Below are 19,360 nucleotides of genomic sequence, written 5' to 3' on the forward strand. Positions count from 1 at the left end.
ATAACGCCAAAGCTGAGACATTTCTAATCAAAACCACGACTTCAGGAACAATAGATGACCAAATAAAAACGGTGAAAATGTATGTAAATTTAAATAAATACCCTTTAATTAACAATTATAATGTCTAATTCATGAGTTTAAAAATCTTAACTATGCCTAGACAGATATTACCAAACTTGAAAATGATGTGAATAATGAAAGAAAAGACAACAGCCCCAGCACTAGGCCCCATGTGTACCAACCATACTCCTGCCCTGTAGTAAGACTCTAAGCAAGGAAAAACAGAACAAATAAATGGCTTGGAAGTCAAGGAGGGAGCTCAGTAAAGGATCTGGGGGAGAATTAGACTCACCATAAGTAAAATGAAATCCTTCCTGAATTTCAAGGGGAAAAAAAAAAAAAAAGTAACTAAAAAGATCATAGTAGGATTTCAGGAACAGGATTTTACAGTAGTCCTATTTAAGGGCCAAGCACGTGGTTTAAAGGGGACAATCTAGGTTTAAAGGACCAAGCATGATTTAAAGGGAAAATCTTTCAAATTCATAGCTTCCAAGGGAGAAAATGACAAAAAGGAATAGTGGTGGTGCACAAATAAAAATCAAAAAGAGAGAAAGTTTAGGGTTCTGCTAGAGAAATGAGAATGACAAAAATCAGATGACCTTCAACCCTTTCCCCACCACCAAAACAAACACGTCAACAAACAATTAAAATATTGTTAGACTGACAAAAAAATCATAAAAAGAAGCAAGAAGAAAAATCCATAGAGAGGTACTGCAGAAAATAAGGCAACAAAACTTCACACAAATTAACTGAGTTAAATATTCCACATATAACTACATACAAAGAAAATGATAAAGTTCAAACTCCCCACAGAAATAATTCTACAAAAACAAACATTTAGGATGTGAAAAGCCATTTTGAGCCAGAAATTCAGAAACTGAAAACAGGGGAGTGGATGTAGCTCAAGTGGTTGCCCTCCTGCTTCCCATTTACAAAGGCCTGGGTTAATTTCCTGGTACCTCCTAAAAAAAGAAAAAGAAATCAGAAATGGATATACAAGAGGGAGAAGTGAAACAAGAGCTTATTGAACTCAGGATAAAACCCACAAAATGAGCTCTGAAATGAAGAACAAATTACAAAATGCCCAAGGGAAATAGACTCGTGGAAATAAAATAAAGAGCATTGAAAAAAAGGAAGGAAAACAAATGTATAAAAATAACAAAAGAAAAAAGTGAAAAAAAGAAAGAAGTGAAAAATGTCAGCAAGAAAGTAGTGGATATAGAAGCCAGGCCAAAAAAGAACAAACAAACAAAAAACAAAGAAAGTTCCTAAATTTAAAAACTTCCTATTAAAAAACTTACAGATGAAAAAGGAAATACATAATTTTAACAAAGAAAATACTACATATAATCTATGGAAAACATTCAAAGCAGTGTTCAATGGCAATTTCATTACACTAAAATTTTTATCAATAAAAATGAAAGAACAAAAATAAATTAATTAAATCCAAGCCCAGAAAACTGGAAGAGAGAACAAAATAAACCCAACAAAAAGTACAAGGAAAGTAATGTCTACAATAAAAGCAGTAATAAAGAAGGAAGAAAACAAGGAAACAATAGACAAGGGACAAAAGACCATAGAAGTGATAAATAAAAGCCTTGTGTTTTTGAGAAAGTTAAAATAGAAAAAACTACTAGCTAATTGGATCAAGAATAAGAGAGAGAGAGGACAAATATATAAAGAAATAATAAAGCAGATATAACCGTTGAAACAAAAGAAACTTTTAAAATCATAAGAGACTATTTTGTAGATCTCTGTGATGTGTGAAAGCCTAAATGAAATGAAATAATACATTATCAGATTTAGAAGGCTTAAGCAGACCAATTGTCATGAAAGAACAGAGAAAGAAGCTAAAGAATTATCCCACACAGTACCATTTCCAGATTGTTTCACAGGGGAATTCTACTAAGACTTTGAAGATCAATAGTCTATAATTATTCCAGAGCATTGACAAGAAAGAAAATTTTCCAACTTCTTATGAAGCAGATAAACCATAGAAAGAGGGTACAAAGAAGGGAAACTACAGAGCAACATCACTCATGAATATTAATGCAAATATTCTAAAAATTATATTAGCAAACAGGATCCAACACCACATTAAGAAAGTAATAAACAATAAACAAAGGGGTATTTATTTCACAAATTCATGGTTGGTTCAACACTTTAAAACTCATTAATATCATATACAATATTTTAAAATTTAAGGGAAAAAAGTCAAGTGATTTTCCCAAAAATACTAAAAACATCTCTAACAGAATTCAACCTGCATTCATGAAATAAGAAAATAATTCTTATTGAGAGACACTTCCTCAATAAGTGATAAAATGATGCTACAGTCAGCATTTTAATTGAGACACTAGGATCTGGAGTTTAGCTGAAGAACAAGGCAAGGATGTTCACTTTCTCCATGATGGTGCAACATTGTACAGAGGTATTAACTAAAGTTATTAGTTAAGAGAAAAGAATTAGCAGCATAAGAATGGGTAAAGGCATAAAACAGTCTATTTGCAGAAGATATAATAATAACGTGTCTGGAAAAACAGTGTTAAAAATAACTGAAATAATAAGCAATTCTGGGAAGTAGCAGGATATAAAATTAATGTATAAGTGCAATAGTCTTTATATACACAGACAATTGGAGGGCAAAATAATAGAGAAATTTACATAAGAATAAATTCAGTGATCAAATGGAAAGACATCCCTGTTTATGGTTCTCATGACTCAATCTTGTAAAGATCAGTTCTCCCTAAGTCCATTTATAAATTCAATGTAATCCTAACAAAAATTAACATCAAGCTATTTTGTGGAGCTAGAAAAGTAGACACTAAAATTCACATGAAAAAACAAACTTACAAGAATAGTTAAGAAAACACTGAAAAGGAAAAGTTATTAGACAGAACTTGCCCCACTGAAGCATAGTAAAAAGACTCTAAAAGTGTGATCTGGTGCATGAGTATAGAAATAGACCATTGGAATAGAATAGTAAGTCAAGAATTGACTCTTAAGAGTGACATCTCAAATCACTGGATAAAGATGGACTTGAATAAATGGTGCTGAGCCAACAGGTTAGACATTTGGAAAAAGAAAAAACTTAGATCCAAATCTCATAACATACATAGGAATAAACTCCGAGATTGGAATCTAAATGTAATAAATTAAACCATATGAGTATTAGGAGAAAATATGAGTGAATTTCTTTTTAGACTTGGTGTATGGGAAAACTTTCAAATTATGATTCAAGATCCAGAGGTAACAAAAGAAACAATGATAAATTTGACTACCTAAACAAATATTTTTCGTGTCAAAAAACAATATAAACTCAAAGGTCAAATGAAAAACTGGGAAAATATTCCCAATGTATACAACAAAGGACTAATAGTTTTAATATACAGGGAACTCTCAAAAATCAAATGGAAAATGAAATTGGGGGAAGGGGGAATGGAGGGGGAGATTGTACTAGTCAGGGTTCACCAGAGAAACAGAAACCACAGAACTTGTCACAGAAACCACCCAATTATGAGGATGGTCAAATATGAATCCCATAGGGCAGCCCACAAATTACAAACTTCAACGATGTCAATGAATTCCAGAAGAAGATGGTTGACTGAAGCAGAGATAAAAATTCTTTCTGGCTACCAAAATCATAAGGTCTTCAAATGATTGGATCAGAATTCTCTCATTGCTAAAGACAAACTCCTTTGCTAAGTGAAGATTTAATCAAACATACATGCAATCAACAGACTGATAATTTAACTCTATGAAATATCCTCACAGTAACAATCAGGTTAGTGCTCAGTTGACCAAACTAGAGGTCATAACCTAGACAGGTTGACATATTAACTAACCCATTATGATCTACCCCTTGCCAACTTAACATTCTTACACATCTCCTTAGATCATACTTAATTTCTAAATGAAAACAGTAGCAGTCATACTTTTGCTTAACATGATTCAACTGTCCTGCATACATCCAAAAATGCACTAACTCTTTTCCCAGAAGATGCAAAGATGCAAATCCTTAGGAAATATTCACTCTTAAACTTGATATCCAGTAACTTAAATATTATGACATAAAGTTAATACAACTTATGTTACATGACAAGGGGATAAGATAGGGAAGAAAGAAAAGATTTGCTTTATGTATCTATGCAAACTCATTCACAACAAAATAAGAAATAATCATAACAATCACAGTCCTCATTTTTATAAATGGTGTGTACTTTGTATTTATAACTACCTTCTTCCACTACCCATTCTCTATTCCCCTTACCCTTGCTGTGTGCCTAGTGGGGTGACCCAGATCTTCATTCCTGAAGTTCTGGGCCTTTCATTGTCCTGCCTGGCTTAGGTTGTAGCCATTTTCACATTGACTTTAATTATAGGGCATTAGGAATACTAAGAGATGCAGTAAGAAATTTGCTGTTTTCCAGGCAAACTCTTCTTTACCTCCATTGTGTAGTAGAAGTCCTATTTCCCCTTGATAGTCAGAACTAATCACCCCAGCAAGTAGAGTAATTCCCTTTTTTGCCTGTTGATTCAGAGATATGAGGGGCCCAAAGTGTCTGGGCGACAGTCTCTACTACTTTGAAAACTAAAACAAAAAGACCATTTGGCCTTTCCTCTCTGTATAAAAGACGTTTGAAAATCTTGTTCGGGACTCAAGATTCAAACTGAAAGCTCCCGAGTCCGGCCGGCCGTCAATAAACCATTTTTCCTTCTCAAAATCATTGCTGAGTCCTGGCCTCTCTATACTCAAATAATTAAACTTCTCTTAAATTCCACAACACTAGTTCTTTGGAATCATGGTTGTGTCTCCTGGTGGCAGCACTCTTCCTTTTGGAATTAAGACCTCTAGACCAGCAAAGCTTAAAGTTGCAGAATCAGTATGCAATTTTTTTCTAGTGGATCACTAGAGGTAATAGTGAGTGGTGTCACACCATTTCCACCCCTTGATCCCTGCACCTGTGATTCCTGGCTATGGAAAGAACACCAGCATAGAGCAGACACTGATTTAGAACATATACAGCCTCCTGGAGAGTGTTGCTCCAGGCTTGTAAGGTATTGCCAACCATTCCCATTCCACCATTCTATCAATCCAGATGCTTCAGGATGATGGGGAACATGGTAAGATTAGTGAATTCCATGAGCATGTGCCCACTCCCACACTTCATTTGTTGTGAAGTGAGTTCTTTGATCAGAAGCAATGCTGTATGGAATATCATAAAGGTAGATAAGGCACTCTGTAAGTCCACAGATGGTAGTTTTGGAAGGAGCATTGCATCCAAGGAAGGCACATCTATATATGGAGAACGTGTCTATCCCAGTAAGAACAAAATGTTGCCCTTCCATAGTAGAAGTGGTCCAATATAATAAACACCACCAGGTAGCAAGCTGTCCACTTCGGGAAATAGTGCTATATTGGGGACTGGGTGTGGGTCTCTGCTGCTGGTAGATTGGGCACTCAGCAATGGCTGTAACCAGGTCAGCCTTGGTGAGTGGACATGTTGTAAGCTATGAGTAAATGATAGGAGTGGCTGGGGATAGAGGCTGATTGGTATCCACAGAACAAATCATGGTATCCACTTGATTATTAAAATCTCCACTGCTAAAGTCACTCTCTTGTGAGCATTCACATGGGTCACAAATATCCTCATGTTTCACACCCTCTCAGTAAGATCTATCTACATACCTCTCCCCCATATCTCTTTGTCACCAATTTTCCAATCATGTTCCTTACAAGTCTCTAAATATCCAGTCAGACAATTGGCAACAACCCATGAACTGGTATACAAATGCATGTCTGGTCATTTCTCCTTCAAAACAAAATGAACAAACAGGTATATTCCTTCAAGATCTGCCCATGGGCAGCATTTCCCTTCACCGCTGTCCAGGGATGTCCCTGAAGGCACTGTTAATGCTGCAACACTAACTACCAAAAGTTTACTTTTGGGTAGTACCTGTATATCATGCAGAACTGTCTAGAACCTAGGCCTGAGTTATCCCTTCCTCATTCAACTGATCATAGGAAACTCACCAAGAGGTCAGAACTGTGGACTGGAAAAGAAAAGGTTATGTAACAGGAGTAGATATAGAGAAACATTGTCATCAGTCTGCGTGAAAATATTTTTAACCTAGAATTTATAACAACTAAACTATACATAGTGTGTGGATAGAATAAAAACGACTCCATAAATGCAAGGAATGGAGAAACTCACCTACCATGTACATTTTCTTTGAGGACTGCTCCAAATATGTTCCATCAAAATGAGAGTATAAAGCAAGAAAGAGGAAAATATAGGATTCAGGAAACAGTGGCCCTAAACCAAGAGAAAGACAATAAGAAATCTCAAGATGTGAATAGGAGACCAGAGAGAAACCAACATAGGGGAGGATAAAGAAGGGCTCTGAAAGGTGGGAAGGGGAGTAAATTAGCAGACATATTTGAATAGTTGGAATGAAATATGATAGTGTTTTGCTGATCTAATGGATCAGTTAGAACTTTTACATTTTAATGATTGATTTATAGAAGCCTCCACCCCCAAAACAAACAAACCAAACAAAAAACAAAAAACAAAAACATTCATCCTAAATGAAATAAGGTATTACACAAGAAAATGGACAAATTTATCATAGCATTGACACTGGAAGTGGAGCAGAGTTGTCACTAGCATAATTTCTAAAGTGGGACCTACAGGTTTATAAACATGGCTCTGTCACTTATTAACTATGTGAGCCTGAGTAATAACATACAAGTAGCTAATATTCACTGAGTGCATGTTAGATGATAGGCACTGTGTATAAATTCTTATGTGTAAACTCATTTAATCTTCCAACCCAACGAGTTAAGTTCTATGGCTATCACCGATTTATAGAGGAGAAAACACTTATTTCACTTCTTTGTGAAGGACACAGATAAGCAACATGCTTAATAAGCTTATACTAACAATAAGTGTTGGAGCTCAGTAAGACCCTCAGTTTTTTGGTTCTAAGCCTTAATTAAGGTACGTTAATTGAGGCACGGAATATTTACATAGTTGTTCTGGGTTCCCCCTGGGTAGCTGTGTAAATTTAGACACATTGCTTAATTGTGTTTTAGTTTCCTCATCTGTGTAAACTTAGGTGAGTTGCTTAATTGTGTACATTTCCTCATATGTAAAAATAGGAAGCTTGTCCCATTAAATGTCTGTCTGTTAAATCAGTAACTGTAAGCTTAGTTAGTTAGACTATCACTCAACAAACACTGGCTATTTTTATTGTTATGCTATATATCTGTGCATTGCAAACTAGTTACATAGGCATAATAATGAAAGTACTACTAATTGATTTAAATAAAATATTTGATATAATTATATTTGGAAGTTGGGGATGGGGTGGAAATGAAGAAGATAAATCCTCATTTGCTTTAACCTGAAGGTAATATATAATATTTAAGTGTATTAATGAAAATATAACAGTATATATATATATATATATATATTTCTAGAAATATGGAGATAAATATCAGAAGAATAACAATGAGAATTCAAATTTTTGCTCCTGGGAATTCTGACTTAGTGAGATAGAGGTCAAGGATCTGCTGCTTTTGAACATAAGCATTTGGGAATTTGCATCAGAAGCAGCTAATTGTTCTCCAATAGCCATTGTCCTTTTATTTTAAAGTAATAGAATTTACCACTGTACCACCCAATATATAATATTTTCCCTTCTTTCTTTTTGCCAGGTGAAAGAAACCTCAAAAAAGCAGTGGCTAAAAAGGTTGGAAGTTGATTTCTCTTTCACCTAATAGTCAGCATTGGCCCTTCAATGCTCTTAACGGTTTTACAGTGATGGAGCCCAGAATCCTTCTGTCATGGTCTACCTGGAAATACAGTAGTATCATTGGAGTATCTAGGAGCAGGAGGCAGGCATTCATAAAGAAAAGAAAGAGGGGCACACACAATATTTTTTAAGGAAGTGTCTCTGCAATGACTAAGCAACATTTCTCCTTACCTCCCATTGGTCAGAACCTTACTCTTTCCATTTTCTCAATCTTTTGTGCTACTGATCCCAATAACCTTTCTCCCTTTATGCCTTTGCTTCTCCTTTTCAGCCTCATTTCAATTTTCTGCCCAGCTACAACTGTCATCTTTCCTCCTCAGCTCAGTGAATCTTCAAATATCCTTCCAGTTACCGACTGACTCCACTCAGACCTGGGGCCTCTGGACCCATAGGTCACCTTCTCAGGCAGAACTGGACACAGGTGCTTATTCAAGACAGAGCAATTCTTTCCCTTTAGCAGGTCCCCTAAATGTAGAAGGCTTTGCAAAACTTTTATTGCACTTCACATTTCCATCTAGGACAGATGAAGGAACAAAGGAAAAAAATTCATTCCTATGTAAAGAGACTATAGGGGAAACACACACATGACTAATACAAAAGTGGCTCATCTTCTGCCTGTCAAACAGCTCTTCCCCTGATTCACACTCCAACCAAATACCTTTGAATGGTGAGGGGTTATTTCTGTTGTCATGCTAAACTGACCTTCCCTGAGATGCTGCTGAATTCCCCATACAAATGTCTCTATTACTTTCAATACCATGAATGGACAATAAAAGTTATGCCCTCAGTTCAGTCTCAGAACAGAATGTCCATTATCATTAATGATGATCATAACCTGAGAAAGAAGTCAAATGACCTCTTAACATATGCCCTCAAACTACATAATCCAGCTGCCCTGGGGATTTGGGATGCATTTGCTAGGATAGGATTAATTCAGCATAAAAATATTCTCTGACCTATAAAAACTTTAAGTAGAATACAAAATGACCTACTTTGATAATATATTCAACTTTTCTCACAGTTACTATTTTTTCCAACTCTGTTCATTATCTTGCCAAAGTGTTTATGTGAAAGGATTTTTAAACTCTTGCATCTACACGTATACGGGAATGTTACTTTTTTTGTTTTTATTTCGTTTTGTTTGTTTTGTTTTTGATGCCTCCATATTGTCACAAAAGAGCTAGGCAGGAACTAAGTAGGAAATTAGTATTAGCAAGAGAATCTGAAATAGAGAATTGGTGAATCAAATAAAAAATTCCAATCGGCAAGTATTTCTGATCTGGTGATGTGTCAGCTACTCAAAAGAAAGAAGCAGATGTCCAAAAAGAATAACATTAATTAAATGGAAAACCAATGCTTCAAAATGAATCCAGTTAAATGTTCATAAAAGAAGCATAGTTGGGAAACGGACTTTGGCCCAGTGGTTAGGGCGTCCGTCTACCATATGGGAGGTCCGCGGTTCAAACCCCGGGCCTCCTCGATCCGTGTGGAGCTGGCCATGCACAGTGCTGATGCGCGCAAGGAGTGCCGTGCCACGCAAGGGTGTCCCCCGCGTGGGGGAGCCCCACGCGCAAGGAGTGCGCCCATAAGGAGAGCCGCCCAGCGTGAAAAGAAAGTGCAGCCTGCCCAGGAATGGCACCGCCCACAGTTCCCGTGCCGCTGACGACAACAGAAGCGGACAAAGAAACAAGACGCAGCAAATAGACACCAAGAACAGACAACCAGGGGAGGGGGGGAAATTAAATAAATAAATAAAATCTTTAAAAAAAAAAAAAAAAAAAGAAGCATAGTTATTTTATTAAGCAGTCTAAAATTTTTGAAAATTTTACTGTTTGTGTATACTCTCTAAGCCTCCAGATCAGAAATATTTTAACAACCTATGAAAAGAATAATATCAAAAATTTAACTCTGTTGGTGTTGCTATGGTTCAGTTTTGGCATAAGTCATCAACACATTTTAAACAGCTATTCCAACTTAAATATATTCTGATATGGAAACCCAAAACTTGAGCTTCCTATTGAACTTTTCTATAGCATGTGTTATCTGAACCACATGATTAAGCCCTTCATTTTGGTCATTGGTTCAGGTGTCTTTGCGTTTTGTTTTTTAACAAAACGGTCACATTTTTGAAGGAGAAGCTATCTATAACTTCTGTTTCTTGTTTACTATTCACTGGGAATATAGCTGTCCTGGATACACATTAGGCACTGAACAACTTGTGAAATGGTTAAATCATAATCAGGATTGTGAGTTATAGTAGTATTTTTTAAATATCATGGGTCAGATCTTTGATCTATGCCATGGCTCAATCCACTATAAACATGGGTCTTATCTACACAACATTAAAATATTCAGGCAGCGGGAAAATCCCAACAACTACCCCTTTAGCAGTAGGGGCAAAATGTGTGAAAGGTTTGAATTTTAAATAAATAGCTTTATTTTTAAAAGTAAAACTATGTTTATTCACAAAACTTGATGTCACCACTCTTTCAAAAGCTTCGTCATAAACAAAATGCTAAGAAAAATTAATAGCCATTAAGAGCCAAAGATATATAAAAACCTTATTAAAATAATTCAGACAATGTCAAAGTAGATTAATTTTAAATATTTCTAGTGGCAGTAGGAAACTTACTCTATAAATAAAGAACTTATTATGATATAAGGAAACAATTTTATTCACTAACTTCAGCAAGAGAGAATATGAGGAGTGAAGGTTTTGGCTAGGTTACTATAAGTGAGACATAGTTTTAAGCAAATAAAACTTGTACGAATCACAAAGCATTTTGCGGTTATAATGGCATGATAAGTATGGAGGTGGTTGTTCCAGTTTTCAACAGCTGCCACTTAATTTAAAACACATTAATAATATCATGCCCAATGAAATACATTGCATGTTTAGTCAAAATATCTTACATTTATTCTGTGAGCTAAAAAAAGGAAATATAACTAGAGAACTCATTGCCTGATACAGAAATTCAAATATTGAAATGATCCTTAACAATTAAAATTTTTTTTCAAGCCATAAATCCAGAAGGCTGTGTATAAATTAGGATCTACCACTCACTGAATGACTGACCTTGAACAAGTTGCTTTACTTCAATGCCAGAGTTTTCTATTTTCAAATGGTGATTCAAATCACACATATGCCGTGTGGTGGTTTTGGTTTTAAAGATTAAATATGTTAATATGTGGAAATCGCTTAAACAGTGCCTGGTATGTGGTTAATATCTAAATAAATTTTAGCATTGATTGTTCTGATAATGTCAATGACTTCTTATCATGTCAGAAAGTATGTTCTGTGTATGTGTTTTCCACCCACTCCCACATATAATCTAAATCAATCAAACTAAGATAAACTATGCTAACAGAAAATAGCACTGACAGACTTTCATAGGCTGTTGTAGCAAGAATTCCATGCTGCCATCAGATATTTGTTGTATGGGATAAAATCAGCTTTGGGTTGTGTGTGTTGCTGCTCCTGACTGCTCTTGGATGGAGTTTCCCATCCTTCAGTGATGAAATCTGCAACAAGGCAAACACAGTATCAGTGCCTGCCTCTTTAAAGCATCAACTTTCTCTTACCCTGGGAGCTTTAGTGTATTTTAGAAAGTCTTTTCTTATTAACAGATGACTTCTATTAATCTGTGGAGAAAATTAGATATTATTATAGTAAGGCCCAAACCTTATAAGCTATACCTCCAGAAACCTGATAGAAAATCTCACTTCCATGCCTGTCCTCTTCAATTTTTCATCCTGTAATGCTGTTTCTAGTGTGATATCACAGTCAGTACATTTTTCACTTCTGGTCTTGGCTAGAAGCCAGGTGGTTTTAAAGTCACTTGCTCAGGCACAAGAAGAATGGTACATTTGGAGTGGAAGTATCCTGGAGGGCATTGTTGCAATTAGATAGATGAATGACCATGGGTTTTAATTAGAACACTAGGTACACAAGCCATATCATTTTTCTAAGAAACTGCTCTCACAGAGTGAGGTAGTGTAATACTACTGAGTCAATATCCTGCAGATCTGTAAGCACAATTTCTGGGTCGGAGCCATTTTAATTCTATTTATTTGTACCTTTACTATTTCTAATAGACAGAGTCACTCTTGAATAACTCTATAAGGCAGTTCTATAATCAAATTAATTCTTAAAGACAGGAAGGAAAATAATGAGCATTATGAAGATAAATTTGAATGTCTTTTTTATATCTTGTACCCAGTGTTAATGGTAACACGTGTTCTTCTTAATGCAGAACCTATGCTCTTAAAAAAAGAAAATTTAACAGCTTTATGCAGCCTTCCCTCACGTTAAGTTCTTATAACAGAGATGAACATATTATTTCTCCTCTGCATTTAAAGACAGCAAGTCAAATCATGAAACAGTCAAGTTAATAAATATAAGATTTAAAGGTAAAATGCAATGCTAACAAATAACCTTTAAAATAAATCCCTTCATGATAAAAACTACTCCTGTATCTTTATACATTCACCTATTCATTGAATCATTCCCTCAACAAATGTTTGCTTAATAAATCATCAATACCTTATCTTTAACGGTGTCTAGAAGGCACCATGAAGGAATTTAGAAATACAAAAGGGGATAGAATATGGTTCTGATCTTCAATAGGTAACTTTCTAGAGGAAGGGATATAAATATTAAAAGAATTAATAACAATACAACAAAGCAAATTTTATGCATCAAACTGGACTTTGGAATACAATACAGCAATACAGCAAAATTCCTCTTTTCTGTCTTTGCATGTAAGAGTTCTTGAACACACTGACACTTTTTGCAAAGGAGAGCTATAAAGACTCAACAAAGACACATCTACTGAACATTTGGTTCAGAATATATAGATATGCTTTAGGTGCATTTATTACCCTAATCTTGCAAGTGAGGTCTTCCAAACCCCACTAGAAAATCTCCTGGAATCTTCTACCAGTTTTGGTTTATACAGCTTGACAACAATGGTAGAAAACTAAAGGCCAGACAATTCCATCCATGCCTCTCATGCCTAGTAATTACAGGCTCTACTCAACCCCTCCCCCATAACCGAGTTCATCTCTCTTCAAAATTCTGTCCTTCCCCTCCCAAATCTGATCAAAGCATACAGCTAATAAATGGTAGAACAAAGACTGAAATCAGGATTGTTACTCTTTTAAAAAACAAACAAATAAACAGTTTTTATTTTGACATAATTTCAGACTTGCAGAAAAGTTGTAAAAAAAATGAAACAATGAATTCCCAAATACCCTTCACCCAGATTTCCCAAATGTTGACATTTTATTACATATGTGGTTTCCTTCTTCACCTCTTCCCTCTCTCTCCTCCTTTTCTTTCTCTCTGTCCTGAACTATTTGACAGTAATTTGTAAAGATTTTTCCCTTTTAATCTTGCACATATCAGTGTTTATTTCCTTAAAATATAAGCTATTCACTGTCATACAAAGTAATGTCCTTCCTATAGTGAGGGAAAATACAAAATTATGTGTCATGTCCATTTACTTTCCTTAATCTGGAAAAGTTTTTGAGTTTTTCTTGGTAAGGCAGTTTTTTGTTTAAATATTTGTTTAAATAGTTTTAGAATACACCTTAATTTGGATTTTTCTCATGCAAAGACTTACCCTTGACTATCGCATTTGCTATATTCTTTCTGTCTCTTCTCATGTAGTACAGCTATTTTTCCAAAGGCTGATACTTTTTCGTTAGTAGAATTAAGTTCATCTTTATATATAATTTTGTATTAATGCATTTATATTGTTTTTCTTAAAGAGGGTTCCAAAATTTTATTAACTCCAGGTCCCAAAAAAAACCTGTATCTGCCCCTCCCAACATTATTTCATCTCAGCATATTCAAATGGAACACATTAACTCTCTTCACCACCAAACTTAATAATCAACAATGTAAACATTAATATATGCAAGCCAGAAAAGTCAGTACCACCCTAGATGGTTTTGTCTACTCTCAAATACAATTGGTCCCTGTATTAGTTTCTTAGCTATTAAAATAAATACTATATGATGGGTTGGTTTAACAACCAGAATTCATTGGCTCACAGTTTTGAGGCTAGAAGTACAAACTTGAAGTCCAAAGCATTGTCAAGGCAATGATTTCTCTCTGGAAACTATGCTGTCCTGGGGCTCGCTGCTGGCAATCTTTGCTTTTTCGGTCACATTGTGATGCACATGGCAACCTCTTCTCATTTCTCCTCCAGGTTCCGTTGACTTGCAGCTTCTTCCCATGGCTTTCTCTCTGTGGCCTTCTCTATAACACCTCACATAATGGGATTAAGGTCCAACTTAATTTTGTTGACCACATCTTAACTAAAAATAATATCTTCAAAATGTTATTTACAGTGGGTTCACACCCACAGAATTGGGTTAAAATTAAGAATATGGTGTTCTGGAATACATAATTCAGTCTACCATGGTCACTTAATTCTTTTAATTCTACCAATTTTTTTGTAAAACTTTCTGTAATAAGCCTTGTTTTTAAAGTTTCCATCATCACTTCACTCTCTCGGTATCCCATCCTCTTCTTTCTGGATTTTGGTACATCTACTTCATCTCTGAGCCTGCAATCTTGATTCTTCCATCAACCATATCCCTTTCACTGTCTTCTTTCCAATACTATAAATTGGACCATATAATTCTATTGCTTACAACTGGTCAGTGATTTGAAATGTATCTATTAGGATAAAGTCCAACTTCTTTGAGCATTGTATAAAACCTCTGTGATCTAGTCCCTGACTGCCTCTTCATGACCATCTCCTGCTCTTTCAGTACTGGTCACCATGCCCCACTCCCAAATTCTCTGCCCATGCTTATTCCAACTCATAAGCAATTCAGCATGTGTACCAGGAAGGTTCATTCTCCTGAGCCTCTGCATGTGCTGTTTGTCCTCTTGTCTTAAACCACTAAACCACACAATCTCCATCTGATTAATTCCTACTCATCCTTAAAATTTTAGGTTTTCTCTTCTGTGATGCATCCACTGGAGTCTCTTTGTAGAATCGTTTATTCAGTTTTTATAAAAATGCAATTTTCCATATTTTCCTTGATTTTCAGATATTCTTATCCTCGTGACATTTAAATATTTACATTTGTCCTCCCCCAACCCTCTCGCCACATTAAACTGTTGGCTATTTGAGAGCAAAAACGATGTCTTAATTGTTTTATATCTTTTCTATCTGCTCAGAAGCACATAGTAAGAACTTCACAAATGTTTGCTGAATTAATGTAAATCCTGTCCTATGAGGCTCAGATCTTTTCCAGATTGAATGGAATCCCCATTGGCAAAAGGAAGAATTTGAAAGATATATCCACCCAGGTTCCACAGCAGAAAGCCAACTTCTACTCTGATGGTTCATAGATGGATCTTAATGGGGGGGACTATGTATAGATATGTGGACAGGGTTCAGGGTCCAACCAGGAATAATGCTTCCTCCTGGCACTAGCACAGGCCTAACAGGGCAAAGGAAGAAATACGGTTACCAGAGGTCAGTGAGAACTGGAGACAAAGAAGAGGGGACAATGAGCAAATGTTGTAGACAAGGAAGGACACAGCCACTACCAGATCATCATGAAAGCACAGAGAGAGTAGGAATGAATTACCCTGCTTCTCTATTTGCCCATCTCCTGCTGCTGCCCTCTTCCACTGTCTGAACCCAATGAAAAATCAGCAGTTAAGGGAGTCAAGTTGATGGTCTCTGTGGTCAGCCTTCTGGGAAACAGAGCAGGGCACAAGACTGAGAATGGATCTGAGTAGAAAACAACCAGCACAACAGCTAAGAGAAACCTGTGCAGAGGTACAGGCTAATTTTTGTTGTGTTCTCTATTTCACAGCCACTCATCTAAGCACTTCTACCTCAGTCAGTTCCCTCACAATCCTGTATTTTAGATCGATAAACTACCCCCGTCAAAAAAAGGAAACGGAAACTTAGAGAAATTAAAATAAATTATCTTAGTTTACCAATAGCTGATAATCGGGGACAATGCTGATGCCCTGTCAGGGACAAGTTATATTTTATGAACAAAATGTCTTTGCTACTTTCTCATAACAGCCTCCCCTTAGGACCAGAAACTTCTGAGTTAGGTCTCAGGTAGAGAAGGGGAGCAATGTTCCATGAGCACGATGCTTTATGACTATGATTTTCTTACAGTGAAGTTTATTCTTAGGTCCATTGCAGTTTGTGGGTATGTAGTTAAGATTTTCATGGCCCCACTATTATCAAGGCTACTTCTCTTTACTTACCAATCCACAACACCAGAACAAAACAATCTCCTAATGTCTCCTATATTTTGTAAAGAAACTTGCCAATATGGATGTTAAGCACTTCTTTTTAGTAACTAGTTCTTTACTATTGGAGTTGCAAGACACTCTGCCTTCAGCCCCGGGGATCTATGAATATAATTTATAATAGAATAATCATTTCAGTAAAAGCCTCTGAAAAACAATATGACATTATGAAAGTTCAGAGAGAGTGTTTATAAAGGGATTTCACATATGTGTGCCTAAGACTGTTTACCTAATTACTGGAGATTTTTACTTGATAATTTAAAAGGGAACCAGCTATACAAGAGTTCAGAGAAGGGACACAAAGACAGCTAAAAGATTGTAAATTAAGATCCATGAGGGAAGTTTGAAGGAACTGGCTATCCTGTAAATAATACATTTTAAAATTGAGTGGAGTCTAAGTAAAGGTCTCTAAGACTGTGAAATACAACTGGAGAGAGGATGAAATATTCAGTTCAGTTCATCTATCTGTGCGTAAAGCCTACTGTTAGATAAAATGGACCATATACAAAAGTGAACAAGCTTAAGGCGCCAGAACAGGATGGGCTGACATCCTTGTAGATAGATGTTAAGTACACACAAATGCCCAAAATACAAGGTTTAATGATTTAAGTGTTATAATAGGTGCTTTATGCAAAGGAAGAACTTGATGGCTGCCACAATGTTAGGGTGCCACAATGTTAATCCAACATTTTCCCTCGCCTAGATTACTCTAATAATCTATTAATTTGTCTCACTGCTCCCACTCTTGGCATCCATAATCTATTGTGCACAGCAGCCAGAATGATCCTTTTAGTATCAAAGTCAGATCTTACCACTCTTGTACTCAAAACCTTCCAACGGCCCCCAGCACACTTTTTCAGAATGGCTGAGAGACCCTGCATGATTTCGCCCTGGTTGACTCTCTCACATTGCCGCTTTCACCCTCTTCCTCATACACTGTACTGCAGCCTCTACTTGTCTCAGTGCTTTTCTTCCTCTCCACCAAGAATACTCAGATTCGGAGCAAATGCTGGAAAGTCTCTCCTCCAGATACTTGAATGGCTTGCCCATTCACCTCAGTCAATTCTCTCCCTCTCAAATATCAGCTCCTCAGAAAAGTTTGTTCTGACCTCTGGTCTTAGTTTGCCACAGGGCTGCCAATGTAAAGTACCAGAAATGGGAAATTTATTGGGGTAAAAGCTTACAGTTCCAAGGCTGTGAAAATATCCAAATCAAGGCACCATCAGAGATGCTTTTTCACCAAAATCAGCTGCTAGCGATCCTGGCGTCCTGCCACATCGAGAGGCAAGATGGCAGCTGATGTCTGCCAAGGCCCCTGCCTTCGTCTCCAAGAGCTCTGCTGTGAGTGATGAGTCTATGGCTTATCTCCTTCTGGGCCTCCTCTCTCAGCCTTCACTGCTCCACTTTCTCCCTGAGGTCATTTCTGAGCAATCAGGAATATGGCTGTCTCTACGGCCTTGAGCTGCTCTGTGGGCCCAGCCTCTTGGGAGCTTCATGCCTCAGCTTCTGCTGCTAGCAATCCTTGAGTCCTGCCTGTCTCTCTCATGGCTGGGTCAAAATGGCAGACCTCCCTTTTCTGCGTGTCTTCTTTCTCTCTGTCTCCATTTATACAAGGCTCCAGTAAGAGGGGGGAGACCCAATCTGAGTCGTGCCTCAAAGATGTATTCCAAACAAAAGTGATCTAATCAGGTGATCTAATTAAGATCCCTTAACTGAATCTAATGCAATCAAAGGTTCTCACACTCACAGGAATGGATCAGCTCAAAAACATAATCTTTTGGGGGAATTCATTAAATTCAAACTGTCACACCTCCTAGCCTAGAAAGGCAGCTTCGGTTACTTTTTATACCTTTATTCGGCTTTACTTTTTCTTTCTAGTACTTATGGTGGCTGATATTATATTCCCTAACCCTTTACATATTAATTTATAGTCTGTATTCTTTCCCCCAACCCCTCCCCACACCTCTAATGTAAGCTCATGAGAGCAGGGACTTTGTTTTATTCTTGGCTGTATTTTCAGTATCTAAGACAGTGTCTGGCAAAGGTGGAGCCCAAAAATGGTTGTTGAGTGAATGAATTCCTAATTTTGGTTATAGTGAAATGGGGTATTATGTGTTGTTTAGAGCAGTTTCATAAGGGTAAAAATATTTGAACCAAGCATTGAAAAATGGGGCAGATTTTCAGGAGGAATAAATAAGAGAGAGAGATAAAATGTATTCCTGGAAGAGGGAATTATAGGCATAAGTTTGGAGGTAAGAAAGCATAATTTGTCTTTTAAGAATTATGAGAAACTGAGATCCATGGCAGAAGAGGATTTTTAAAGAAGAGCAGTGGAGATAAAATTAGAACATCAAGATGTAATGGGATCATGGACTACTTTAAATAACACATTAGCACATTGCCTACTTAGGACATTGTCTATTTAGTTTTTTTAAGGAAGTGTAATTTTGCCAGCAGCATGGAGGAAAGATAGATAGAGAGCCATGACAATAGTTTAGACAAGAGAGAGTGAAGTTCCATAAAAGAGAAGGGCATTAAGAATTAAATGAGGGAAGTGTCTGTGGCTCAACTGATAGAGCTTCTGCCTACCATATAGGAGGTCCAGGGTTCATTACCCAGGGCATCCTGGCCCATGTGGTGAGCTGGCCCATGTGGAGTACTGCCACATGCAAGGAGTGTCACCCCACACAGGGCTGCCCCCCATGCAAGGAGTGCCCCCACACAATGAGTGCAGCCCCGCACATGGAAAGCTGACACAGCAAGCTGACACAATAAAAAAAGAGACAAAGAGAAGAAACAATATGAGATGCAGCGAACTAGGGAGCTGAGGTGGAGCAAGAGAATGATCACCTCTCTCCCACTCCAGAGAGTCCCAGGATGGGTTCCCAGAGCAGCCTAATGAGACTGCAACAGACACACTGCAAATGGTCACAGAAAGCAGACAATGGAAGGAGGAGAGTGGGGGGAGAAATAAGGAAAAACTAATTAATTTGTTTTTAAATGAATTAAATGAGACCAGGAAATAGAGGCGGTCACCAGGTTTAGGGGCAAGAAAGACATGTTTGACTTAAGAGACTTTTAACTTGAGGATTTGCTAGGATATTCCAATGAAAATATAGAGTGAATCATTTTCTGAAGTGATAGGTCAAGATTATAGATTGACTTGGTATTTTTCAAGGAAAA

The sequence above is a fragment of the Dasypus novemcinctus genome, chromosome 17, assembly GCF_030445035.2.
Source record: "Dasypus novemcinctus isolate mDasNov1 chromosome 17, mDasNov1.1.hap2, whole genome shotgun sequence".
In the NCBI taxonomy this organism is placed as follows: domain Eukaryota; kingdom Metazoa; phylum Chordata; class Mammalia; order Cingulata; family Dasypodidae; genus Dasypus; species Dasypus novemcinctus.